Source organism: Dermacentor variabilis, chromosome 5, assembly GCF_050947875.1.
Source record: "Dermacentor variabilis isolate Ectoservices chromosome 5, ASM5094787v1, whole genome shotgun sequence".
In the NCBI taxonomy this organism is placed as follows: Eukaryota; Metazoa; Arthropoda; class Arachnida; order Ixodida; family Ixodidae; genus Dermacentor; species Dermacentor variabilis.
Window position 1 is genome coordinate 140,967,899 of NC_134572.1, and position 12,261 is coordinate 140,980,159.

At 46.9% G+C, this 12,261-nt stretch overlaps 1 long non-coding RNA gene across 2 annotated transcripts in view; it reads right to left on the reverse strand.

Moving 5' to 3' along the window:
- LOC142583199 (uncharacterized) overlaps positions 1-12,261 on the reverse strand; it is a 201,838-nt gene that overhangs the window by 108,582 nt on the left and 80,995 nt on the right. For both annotated transcript variants that reach the window (XR_012828568.1, XR_012828569.1), the window contains exon 2: positions 957-1,175. This is a non-coding gene — a long non-coding RNA (uncharacterized LOC142583199). The remainder of the gene's footprint in view (positions 1-956; positions 1,176-12,261) is intronic.

A 12,261-nucleotide genomic window follows, 5' to 3' on the forward strand; every position in this document is an offset into this window, starting at 1 on the left:
GTACTGCTAGCCACCAGATGAGGCTGTCAGAAGCAGTAGTTGACAAACAGAACGAAGCGTTCATGAATACAAGCAATCAAGATACAACAAAAGAGCGTGTTACACAAACCGAAAGAAAGTTAGGAAATGCCCTCACGAAAAACACCTGCTACAACGTTCTGCGAAAAAAGAAAAAAAGGAAGTAAAGCACACGCGCAGCATTTGAAGCATTGGCTATTGCAAAAATTATTGCAACTGAAGTGCTCGTAAAAATGTATCAGTAGTTGGGGATTCCTCAATGCTGGTTGATAGACGATTCCATTCACGGCTTGTCTTCGGAACGAAAGTATTTGCGAATGTTTCAGCACAGCTGGAATATTCCATCAGTTTCTTATTGTGAAGCGATCTGGTGGTTCACCTGGACACTGGCTCTACGTATGCGTGTTTGTGGATGCCATGCTTATGGTGGAACAGCAAGTGCACGTACATTATTCGGTCACGTTGGCGCCGCTATTTGCAGACAATCTACATCTCCTTTTTTTACCAGCGCCCTCGCAGAAGTACGCCAACTATATGAACGGTACACAGACCTAACTGCTTTCTTTTGGATAGATTCTAGATTGCTTATGTTTGCCTCGCGTGTAAGAATCCCAAACAATTGGGATCTATACATCCAACTATCGAACACTGCCAAGCTTCATCGTGGAGGCGTTGGTTGCGAACGTCGTTGCTTTTAATAGGAGCGTGTCTATGCGATGAGTGACTCGTGTTCTTGACATCGCGTTATGGTCGCTGAACGGAGAGGCATGAAAGCCGCAGTGCTGCGTTGTATACTACTACTACTACTACTACTACTACTACTACTATTAGTACTACTACTACTACTACTACTACTGCTACTACTACTACTACTACTACTACTACTACTACTACTACTACTACTACTACTACTACTACTACTACTACTACTATCTTACCTGCTATGGGTCTCGACGAAGTGTACCTGGTTTCTTTCCTTTTTTGCACTGCTTATGTTTTTCAAGACAAATTGTCTGCCGGTTTCTTTTTTATTTTTTCGCTTTAAGTGGCTTTCACTATGTATGCGTTAACATTTTCTGATTTTATAGTTGTAGCCACCATGGTATCAGCTGTGGTTGTGGTCTTGCAGCAGGCGTTTCAGGCAGTTCAGGCAATACCTGCGGTTGAAAATTGAATGAGTGCTCTGCGTAACTTCATCTTTGCGTAGGACTGCGAATGCAAGTGACAAAACTTCCTTTCAGACTAATGTGTTACTTTCCTATATCTAGGTAGCTGCTGCTACAGTATTGAAACTAGCGGCTACAGAGCTGTTCAGAGCTTTCAATCTCACAAATTGCGAAACTCCTTAACAAGGTGATTGTTTGACAACCCAGACACACTCATTTGCAAATGTGCAAAGGCGCGTCGACTCTTGCGTCATTTGGGGCCGGTAAAGAGAAGGAAAAGCTGCCTACAAACCACAGCAATCGCTAAATTGCCACATTCTATCGAGTAGTGAAAGAGGAAGAATAAATAAATAAAGTTGCAGAGTTACAACAGGGAAAACAGTGAACAATACTGTCGTTTCTATCGCCACCTTTTCTTTCTTTTTCGATCAAATTTGACATAATATCACTTTATTCAACGCACTAATGTGCTGGCGAAACGAGGGCAAGCGCAGCGCTATTGTTGCAAAGATGCAAATTTTTGGCGTCGCAATAATCGCCGTTGTGTGTTCGCCGTCATGACTGTGGCATTATCGATGACACCGTGACGCCGTTTTCGAACAGCTGACAGACTCACGCAGAACATTACCTCACACTGGCAATGGTATTTCCTATTCCTTATTTACTTTTTTTCTCTTATAGGAGATGTGCTCCGCCTGGTCCCATCTAAGCCAAGCTTGATTCGTCGTTCACTGATGTCACTGCATTCACTTCGTCCCCTGTAAGGGAGTCCGATATGGTTGCCATTTAGGAATTGATGTAATTCGAAAATTCTGCTCATCTGAAAGTAAGAGTCATTGTGTTCTCGAGTAGCCGTTCTCCTGGACACAAAAGAATGTCATGGCTAGAAAAAAAAAAAAACGCTGAAGCGAATCGTTAAATCAGACGTCGCAATAAGTACGCGTCGAGAGAACGTTGTACCACTGCTTTGTTGGCTAATGAGGAAGCATAAAATCATTTACTCTAGTTTCGTAGTTTGCCACTTGGGGTTAGGTGGCAATGAAATTACACATAAGCATGGAGGCCCGTTGCGTTTCATTCAGATACTTGCAGAAGAGATGCAGATGACGCGAACGAAATTGCGCCGGAACATAGAACATATCTTTCCGCTGCGGTACCACGTGGGGCTTGCCTGTTCAGCCATCTTTTGCCGCTTAAGCATCTGAATCTGTATTCTCTATTTTATCTAATACAAAAACAAATAAAAAAAGTGCAGCAATACTTTGCTGAGAGCCATATAATTAAGGGTTTTGCTTCTTTTGCTCTTCATCTAAAAACGCCACACACCCTTTATGGCGAATGGGTCAGGAGCAGGACGGAATCAGGAAAAGATATTTGATCTTGTGTCCTTGGCCCAAGAAACGTACGGGAAAAATTGTTCAAGGAAACGGAAACTAACCTGATGAAGCAAGAACTCAGCAAGAAAATGGCATTGAAACAAACCAAATTTTCATCGACGGCATAGCACGAATCTCTACGACAGTGCTCAAGGGAGGAGGCTCTCAGAGTAGGAATGCCAGGTATGATTCAGCCCATGTCGATGCAGCAGCGTTCTCGCATTCTAATCAGTTCTTTTTCACTTGCAAAGCAGGTGTGACTTTCGCTTTCTTTATTATCACTATGCACGTGGAGCACGCCGCAGGCTTTCCCAACGCGAGCTTGCAAGCCGTGCCAGGAACTACGGCGTTTATGTTTTGATTTGTTCTCTAACTTAACTCAGCGAGCCACTTGTCCGCATTGCCGACACTGCGGTCTCTTCCTGCTGCCTTCGCGTGAAGATGCATTGCATGGCAGCGGCCATGCGTTGCGTCTCCTCGCGCCTTCGGCGTAGTTTGTAGCGTGCTGCATACGGTCCGATCCCGTCCTTGCCTCGAGAAACTCGCACTGCTGACGCGTTCCAGCTGATCGACCTGGAGTGTGTTGCGCCATTTTTTCTCTATTGAAGCGTTTTCTATGCACCGGTACAGGTAGTGTAACAGGTAATAGGTAATAAATGTCCACCGCTGGACGGTTGCCTGCCTCCTCCAGCGATTTCCAATTACACCTGTCTTGCGTAGGCGTACCATATCGTACGCCTGCAAACTTTCCCAAGTTCGTCACACCATCTGTCGTTGTCTTTCGTCGTCGACTGCGCTTGTCTTCCTTTGCGACCCATTTTGTAACTCTAACAGAATGCCGGGTAGTTCCCCTACGCATTACATGGCTGGCTCGGCTCCAATTTTGGCTCCGCTCTTCATCTCAACTATAATACCTGCTACCCTCATTTGCTCTCTAATCCACACCACTGCATTCCTGTCTCTTAAGGTTCTCAGCAATTTTCGTGGAATCACTGGTTGCGCTGTCCTTAACTGCGTCTCAAGATCCTCTGTCAAGCTCCAAGTTTCTGCCCCATGTGTTGGTACCGATATAGTGCTATGTCTGTACGCTGATGCTCTTTAAGGATAGCGGTAAGCTAACCGAGATGACTTCGTATGTGTCTGCCGTATGCACACAAACAATTTGGTTTCTTCTAGAAGGAAAACGAAGTGCTTCTCTTGTGGAACTGATCTCGCCCGTCTCTGTGCTTTTCTGAGCTTCTCACTGCACTGCTGGGGTTTACCGCCCCCCTACATCGCGGTGATGGATATACAGCACTCCGAGGACCCTCACGGTTTCCGTTCACACGCGGACATCGGTTCGAGAAAGCGAGGAAATACATCGAGTGATAGCGAGGACACAGAGCTGTACTCCGCATCAGGTGACGAGTCATCGGAAGGCAGCTTTCGACTTGTCCAGTACCGCAAGGTCAAACGAATTATTCTCAACGCATCTTCGGCGTCCACTTTGAACACCGTGAAAACTGCGCCTCAACGATGGCCTCACTCCATCCTGTTTGTGCCACAGAACGCTACTGACAACCTACGTGCCCTCAACAGGCAAGCACTCTCCGTATATCTAGAAAACACCGTGCCGAACGAGATCAAGGATGTCAAGATAAACACTAGGCGAAACATCCTGGCAATTTTGGAATCGCTTACCATCAAACATAAAATCACTCACATCGTTCTATGCCTTGAAAAACATCCCTTAAAGATTTCATTTTGACACATTGACGCACTTATCGTTCCAAATGTTTTATTTATTTATTCTTATCACTGTCTTTCCTATGTTTTGCTATTCACATGCTTGCTGTTGCCTTTAGTTTTGTTTATGAATGCTTCTTTTTATGTATTCTCTTGTTTTTTACGTCTGTTGAAAATTTTTTATGTATATTTTCAGCACACTGATATTTTTACTTTATGTTCATTTGGGTCTGCCGATTACGTATATTTCTATTTCATTCGGTTCCTCCTTTACATAACTTAAAGGTTTTGTTTTACGCCGATTTTGTTTTTATTTTTTGATAGTAATAGTGTACATTGTAGTCCTAATCACGTTTAGTTTGTTGCACTTCACCTCTTTGTTTCTCTCAGTGTACATTTCGTAAATTTGATTTCTGTCCCGCTACGTACGCAATTTTTTTCTCTTATAATTAGCCACCGAGGGTCCCGGTTACAGTGTCGACTTTGGAACCCTCGTCTGTAGAAGGAAAATGAAACCGTTTCCTTTTTTGCAATGAATAAACTTGATTTGATTTGATTTGAAATCGATGTGATGAACCCGAGCGCGCTGAACATACAACATGTAACGCAGCTGGGTAACATCAAGGTCCGTTCCATCGTGCCAGCGAATGGTGCCACAATAACAGGAGTCATCTATGACATTGACAATGAAATACCTAAAGCAGACTTCCCAGTTCTCATAAAACCAGCAAGTGAACACAACGTCATTGTGCATGTTGGTCGCCTCGGTAACACAGGTTGTGTGAGGATAACGTTCAAAGGTGGCTGCCTTCCATTCTACGGGAAGGTTGGCCACATTCGCCACAAGATTCCAAGATCAATGCAGTGTTTCAACTGTCAGAAAATTTGCCATGTGAAGAGTGTTTGCAGAAATTCCACCGTGGGCCCTCGATGCGCCAAAACCCACTCAGAAGACAACCGCAGCGTAACCACGTTGAAGTGTCCTAACTGTCAGGGTGATCACTGCGCCTCTTCCAAAGAATGTCCCCAGATCATGAAAGAGGACACCATTCTTAAACAAATGGTGAGAGAAAACTCTACCCACAAAGAGGCCGCTGTGAAAGTGCGGCGAAGACGACGTCACCGTCGAAGAACTTCACGACTGAAAATATCAACTTTTCAAGACATGGGGAATTTCGACAAGTGCCATGTTACAACTGTAGAGGATGCTTTTTCTAGGCTTTCTGCGATACAGCTTGACAACAATAACCAACACAGGCAAAAATAATCTACGCACAGTACAAGGTGTTCAGGCTCAAGCGCTCCGGATCTCTCTAGGCCTGCCTCAGAGTGCTTCAACAGTGGCTACGATAGCAATCGCTATAGAGACCACCTTGTCAAGACCCACATTGAAATTGAAGTGTTCAGGACCTATATGAGGAATCTTGCCAGAACTCCTCGTTACCACTTAGCCTCTCTACCAGCGGACAGACAACGCACATCTTTCACCCAAACGATAACCGCACATGGTGAATCATTGCGAGCTTGTATCACTTCGGCTGCGAGACCTTCTATTCCTCCATGGGGCCTCGCTGAGCCAAAAATCAACCTCACAATACTTCGCATCACGAAAAAGGCTGATCTGTCATCACCAGCCCTTAAGCAGCTGACGTTACTACTTTTGTACGAGAACTACCAGGATTCTACGCATATCTACACTGATGGGTCTGTCCTGCTAAACAGCTCCACGGTGGCAATCGTGATACCAACGAAAGTTACAACAATGAAATTTAGGACGACTCATGCGACAACATCGACGGCAGCAGAGTTCGCAGCGCTCTTTACTGCCCTTCATTACATTGGTGATGAATTGCCACACATGTGGACGATATTCTGCGATTCAAAGGAGGTACTGCAGTCTCTACTGTCTCCTCTACGACGCGGACCGCACGAACAGCTAATATTACCCATCACAGAGACGTTACACCATATAAGTGATGCAGGCCATGAAATAACTTTCCAATGGCTTGCTCCACTTTCCTCAACTCCACTTTCCAGAACTGACGCGGCACGGAAGCTCAGCCGGCTTGCTCGGCAGTGCACCACGTCGCAATGGAATGCGCCACATTTAAGAAATTATCGACTGTACTCCCTTGATCCCGCATTAAGCCTTCAAGCGTCATCACAGATTCGCCGTAGAGACGCCACGTGTTTGCATCGACTGTGGTTGGGCGTTGCCTTTACCAAAATCTATGCGTTCCGCATATGGATGACCGACACCGCAACCTGTGACCACTGTGCCATGAAGAATCGATTGGCCATATTTTGTGCGTCTGCCCGCAGTACAGTCCACAGAGGGAATGCCTTCGCCACGAACTTGACCAGCTGGACGACCAACCGCTATCGGAAAAAAGAATGCTACCCTATGGAAAGGACCTAACGACACATAAGAAGGCCATGCAAGCGCTATTGCGCTTTTTGCGATCTACCGGCCTTTATGAACGCCTCTAACTGGAACTCCTTTTGTGTGTGGATCTCCATGTGCACGTGTGTTTTTTTTTTTTTTTAACGCTTTCCTCTTTGTCCTCTTTCTAACCCCTATCTACCATCGCCAATGTAGCGTAGCAAACCGGAGACTGATATTTGGTTGACCTCTTTGCCTTTCCTCTCTCTCTCTATGTTTTTCTTTTGCTAATTTTCGTCTCCTGATCAGGGTCCCTTGTGAGTAACTAGCCTAGATAAACGAGAAGAGAGGGGGTTAACCGAGGGTCCGGATTTTTTATTAGTTGTATCATAAGTAGCCAACAAACACTGACACCAAGGACAACATAGGGGGAAGTACTTGTGCTTAATAAATGAAATAAAGAAACGATAAGTTATAGGAAATTACAGTGCATGATAAGACAACTTGCCGCAGGTGGGAACCGAACCCACAACCTTCGCATTTTGCGAAGCCTAGATAAACGTACTCTTGTACAGATTCTAGAGCCTGACTGTCAATCAGAAATTCTCGTTCTCTTGCTCAGCTCTGGAATATTAGGATTGTCTTCTGCATAATAACCTTCAACGGTACTCTTACACTGTGTCGGATAACGTCATCAATAATTTTTTGAAAGCGATCTACAGCGCAACTGGAAAGGACAATGTCATCCGCTAACCGCAGTTTGCTGAAATATTTGCTGTTCATCCGTACTATTATACCTCCCCATATTAACAGATCCAATACTTATACAGTAAATAACTATCATTGGAGAGATTGTGTCCCATTATCTGACGTCTTTCTCGATAATTATTTTTCCAGTTTTACTTTGGAGAATTATGGTAGCGGTGGAGTCTTTATATGTATTTGCTATGGTATGTATGTATGCCAATACAACTCAGTATGAAATACCAACTAGGCCGCTCCAAAACTTCGCTTAATTTCAGGTTGGAATGCGAGATGTGAAAGGGTGCCCGACCGCCGGAAAAAGCCGGAAAAAAACAAACAGACATGGAGACAGACAGGTGTCCAACACCGCTCAAACTGCCCACACGCTCCTCTGCGTTCTTCCACAGCCAACATTTCGTAGTCGACACTGTAATAATAATAATAATAATAATATATGGGGTTTTACGTGCCAAAACCACTTTCTGATTATGAGGCACGCCGTAGTGGGGGACTCCGGAAATTTTGACCACCTGGGGTTCTTTAACGCGCACCTAAATCTAAGTACACGGGTGTTTTCGCATTTCACCCCCATCGAAATGCGGCCGCCGTGGCCGGGATTCGATCCCGCGACCTCGTGCTCAGCAGCCTAACACCATAGCCACTGAGCAACCACGGCGGGTGTAGTCGACACTGTATTCGCACTGTTAACTATTATTTTGAGTGCGATTCCCGATACAGCCGTGGTTAATACCCCGGTTACGCGGGTCACTTTCGATGACGATCAGTACTGATCGAAACATAATTTATCGATCGCAATTTGAATCATTTCAGCAGCTTGCGCAAAGGAGCCAATCGTGATTCAGAGACTCGATCCCGATTGAACTCAGTCGCGATTGAAAGTGGCTGGTGTCATCGGGGCATTAGACATCGAACAATGGTTTATTTTATTCTGTGAGCGCAGTAAGAATGTGATAGGTCAAAGCTTGGAAAGAAGAAAGCGACTGCGACCCATATGCAATGAAAGACGAGCACGCGCGCAGCACGCGGGCGCGCGCGCTCGAAGCGGAGGCGTCCTTTTACGCAATGTTTCAATTTCCGGAGAGCCCTTTTCAAGGTCGCCGATCGCTACATTCAAGGTCGCCCAATTGCTACAAGCGCGCCGAGGAGGGCACCGGGCGGCCTGCCGCACATCTCTACGCCGCGCTACGAGGCTTGGGAAAGGGTTCGGAGAAGCCGGAGGGAGGATCTGTGAGGAAGGGTGAAACAGAGAAAGAACATCCGAAAGGAAGAGGAGGCGAGACAACGTGAGATAGAACTGGAGGAGTATCGGCCGAGGGAGGATCGGCGGGAGGCATAAGCGAAGAAATGAAGGTAGGAGGCGCTGCAGCGCGATACAAATATGTCTGTTTTCACCATTCGGGGCGAGTCCAGCACGAGCCGGAGAGCTCGGGCTAGCGAGCGGCGGCGGAGGCACCATAGCAGGAGGGCGGGCACGCAAACGCGGAAGAAGGAACGAAAAACGGAAGTGCGATGCTTTTATTGGAGCCGCCAAGGACGATTCGCTGCCAAGCAAAATTCCCCGATTCCCCGAGTTCCCCAGCGCGAGCCATTCGCGCCCGAACGGGGTTCGGACCCGTGGTTCGACGGGGCGCTGAAGGTGGCCGTAGCAACAGTCCGAGTGACCTCGAGAGACGCCCTCTCGCGCTAACAGCGCTAAGGGAGCGCGCGGCAAGAGAGAGGGAGAGAGAGAATTGAGGGAGAGAGCGGACCGGAGGTTCTTGCGTTTTTCCTTTTTTTTTTTTTCACATTGCGCGCGAGCCCTGATTCCCCTCTTTCTCTCGACCACGTGGATAGGAAAAGCGAGAGCGGAGAGAGGAAAGCCCGTCGTGACGTAGCGGGCGCGCGCTGACGTAAGCAACGCCTGACTCCTGAACGTCACGCGCGAGGGCCGCCAGCCAGACGGCGCGGATGGCATCCCCCGCTCGCGCTTGGTTACAAGCCTGGCAGGGCCTGTCAGGCAGAAAGTAAAAGAAAGGCGCGCGCTGGAAATGAATGCTAGACCTGCTGTCTGCTGCAGAAGACGCATAGTTCCAGGGCGCAGACCAGAGAGGCGCACTTAGAACGAAACGGGGAAAGTAGAAGAAAGAATGGGCATGAGAAAAAGTGATGGAGTTGAGAGGCACGCTGCTGGCACTCGGATTTTGCTTTATTCTTGTACTTCAGCCCGCTTGCAGTAAAAAAAAACAAAAAAAAAATTGATGAAAGGTAAAAAGCAATGACAAAGAAAAGGGGAGAATTTGTGCCATATACTTTCGGGACGTCTATTTACATTCCTGAAATTTTCTCTTTAGCGAGACTATGTTATCATATCTTTGCGTGTAATTCCTTCGTGAGATGATGTTATGAGGTGCTGAGGCACCGATGAAGTACAGCTTGCGCAGTCGACGAAAAAAATGTGGCATTCTCGGCTATTTTCTGATTTGCACTTCCGCTAGCTTTGCGCTAACGTTACGCAAAGGATTTCTTCCCAGGCCTTCGGTAAATAAAGGTAGTCGATCCTCATTCGCTATTCGATTAGATGAGGACAGAGCCGAGGGCTTTCGCGATCGGAAGTTTCGCCAATTCGATGATGTAATCCAGCACGGGCGCTGAAATTCGAAACTTTATTGATAACTGAATTGAGTTCTGGGGTCCTTACGTGCGCAAAACCCCGATTTGTTTACGAGGCAGGCCGTAGTGGGAGACTCCGGATTCATTTTGACCACCAGGGGACTTTTAACGTGCCCCCAGTGTACGAGACATGGGCGCTTTTGCGTACCGCCCCCATCGAAATACGGCCGCCGCGGACGGGATTGGGACCCCGCAACCTCGTGCTTAGCGGCGCAACACCATAACCGCTAAGCCATCGCGGCGGGTAACATCATTGAGTGGTGGAGCACCGTTTCACTGACGTCAGCAAGGCGCGCTCTGAGTGGTGCGTTAAGCAAGCAGAAAGCGACATGTAAACGTTTAACTAGTTCGTCTTCGTATTTATTTTGCTTAAAACATGGTCCTCGAGTGCACTCAACTTGCGCGCGAAATAGTATTACACGCGTGTTCAAAGGTCGCCCCATTCTGTCTTTTACACTGGAAAATGTTAACTTCGAAACTAATAACGGTGCCGTATTTTGCGCGTCGCAAATTACCTTTAGCTTGCTCCTGCATTGCAAGGAGATTCCTGCGATACTATGAAAAAAATAAAAAAGCTTTTGCTTACTGCGAAAGAATGTGTCTTCTCAATATCACATTGTTTTCCGCTCAAGCTCGAGTGATCTCGACTGCTTGGTCCTTCGGGGACAAATCATATGTGTTTCAGACAAAGCGAAATAGGAGTAGGGATAGGCTGATCGTTTTCTTTCTTGTTCCAGCGCACCTCAAAATTTTGGGTCTGGCGAGTTGTCGATCTATTTGTAGTGTTTTTCATTTCCGTCGAATGCTCTTGTCCATTTGGCATGAATTTCTTTTTTTCGTTCTCTTCAGGAACGTCGTGAAAGAATCCCGCAATTTGTGTGTGCATGCGAGCGTGCCTGCCTGCGTGCCGGTGTACATGCGTGCGTGCGCGTGTGCGTGCGTGCGTGTGTGTGTGTGCGTATGTGTGCGTGTGCGTGTATAAGTGCGGGGGCCTGTTCGCGCGAGCTACCGCCTTTGATTTAAAGTAAGAATATATGTCAGGAACCTCAGAATATTCAACTGTTCAGGGCTCAGCGTGCCTATCCCACTGATGTGGAGCGCATAGCGTTTTGGAATGAGTTTGGCAGACAATTCACTATGTGATGAAGTACACGACTGCCTTGAAAACATCGGCTACGCTGTATGCGGCTACTTGCCGGGAAGAATTAAATTGTTCGTTATGCATTATTTACATTTTTCGGCATCTGGTCACGTCGTGCGAGGGAGCAGACAAAACGCCGCAAAAGTACCGCTTGTCGAAGCTCGGTGTTTCATGCGGTAGATGGAATTGACACTCTTGTTTAAACAATACAGGTTTAGAGGTGGTAGCGTACAGTAGAAAATGTAGCAATGTCTGCATATAACAAGAATAAAAGCATATATACTAACAAATGACAGCTGTGCACCCAAACAGTCTTTCCTGGAGTCGGTGGGTTAGAGAGAGAGAGAGAGACAGAGGATAGTGGAAAGGCTGGGAGGTTAACCAGAGAGGAAGATCTGGTTTTCTACCCTACGCTGGCGAGAGAGGGGAGGGGGAGGTAAAGTGATAACAATATCGAGATAATGAAAGAAAGGAGCATCAATATACAATCACAGTCGGTCATCGTCGCCGCATGCTGTCACCGCACGGCGCCAGTAGCCTTGCAGCACTATAAACATATGTTCAGGCTCTAGCCGCTTGTCCGATTCTGTTGCCTTTAAAAACTGCAACAGTGCCTTCGTCGCACTGTTGCACTGTGCCTTCGTCGCAACAGTGCCTTCGTCGTGATGGCGGCATTTTAAAATAAGTTCCTCTGTGAGAGGTCTTGGGTCATAGCGCGCTATCGCGATTGCGAGCGATCGTGTCTGTAAATTGTAGCGAGGGCAGTCACAAAGAAGGTGTCGAAAAGTCTCCTCGTTACCACAGTCATCACGCGAGGTGCCGTCGGCTCATCCGATTCGGAAAGCAAAAAACTTGGTGAAGGCCACCCCTAGCCATATTCGACAAAGCAGGGTAGCTTCGCGACGGCAGAGTCCAGCTGGAATGCAAAGGCGTAGAGAGCAGTCTAAGTTGTGCTGCCGGTTGTTTTGAAAACTTCCTGCGTTCCACAAGGAGAACGTGATATCACGGCTGAGCATTCGAAGTTTCCTAGAGGCAACT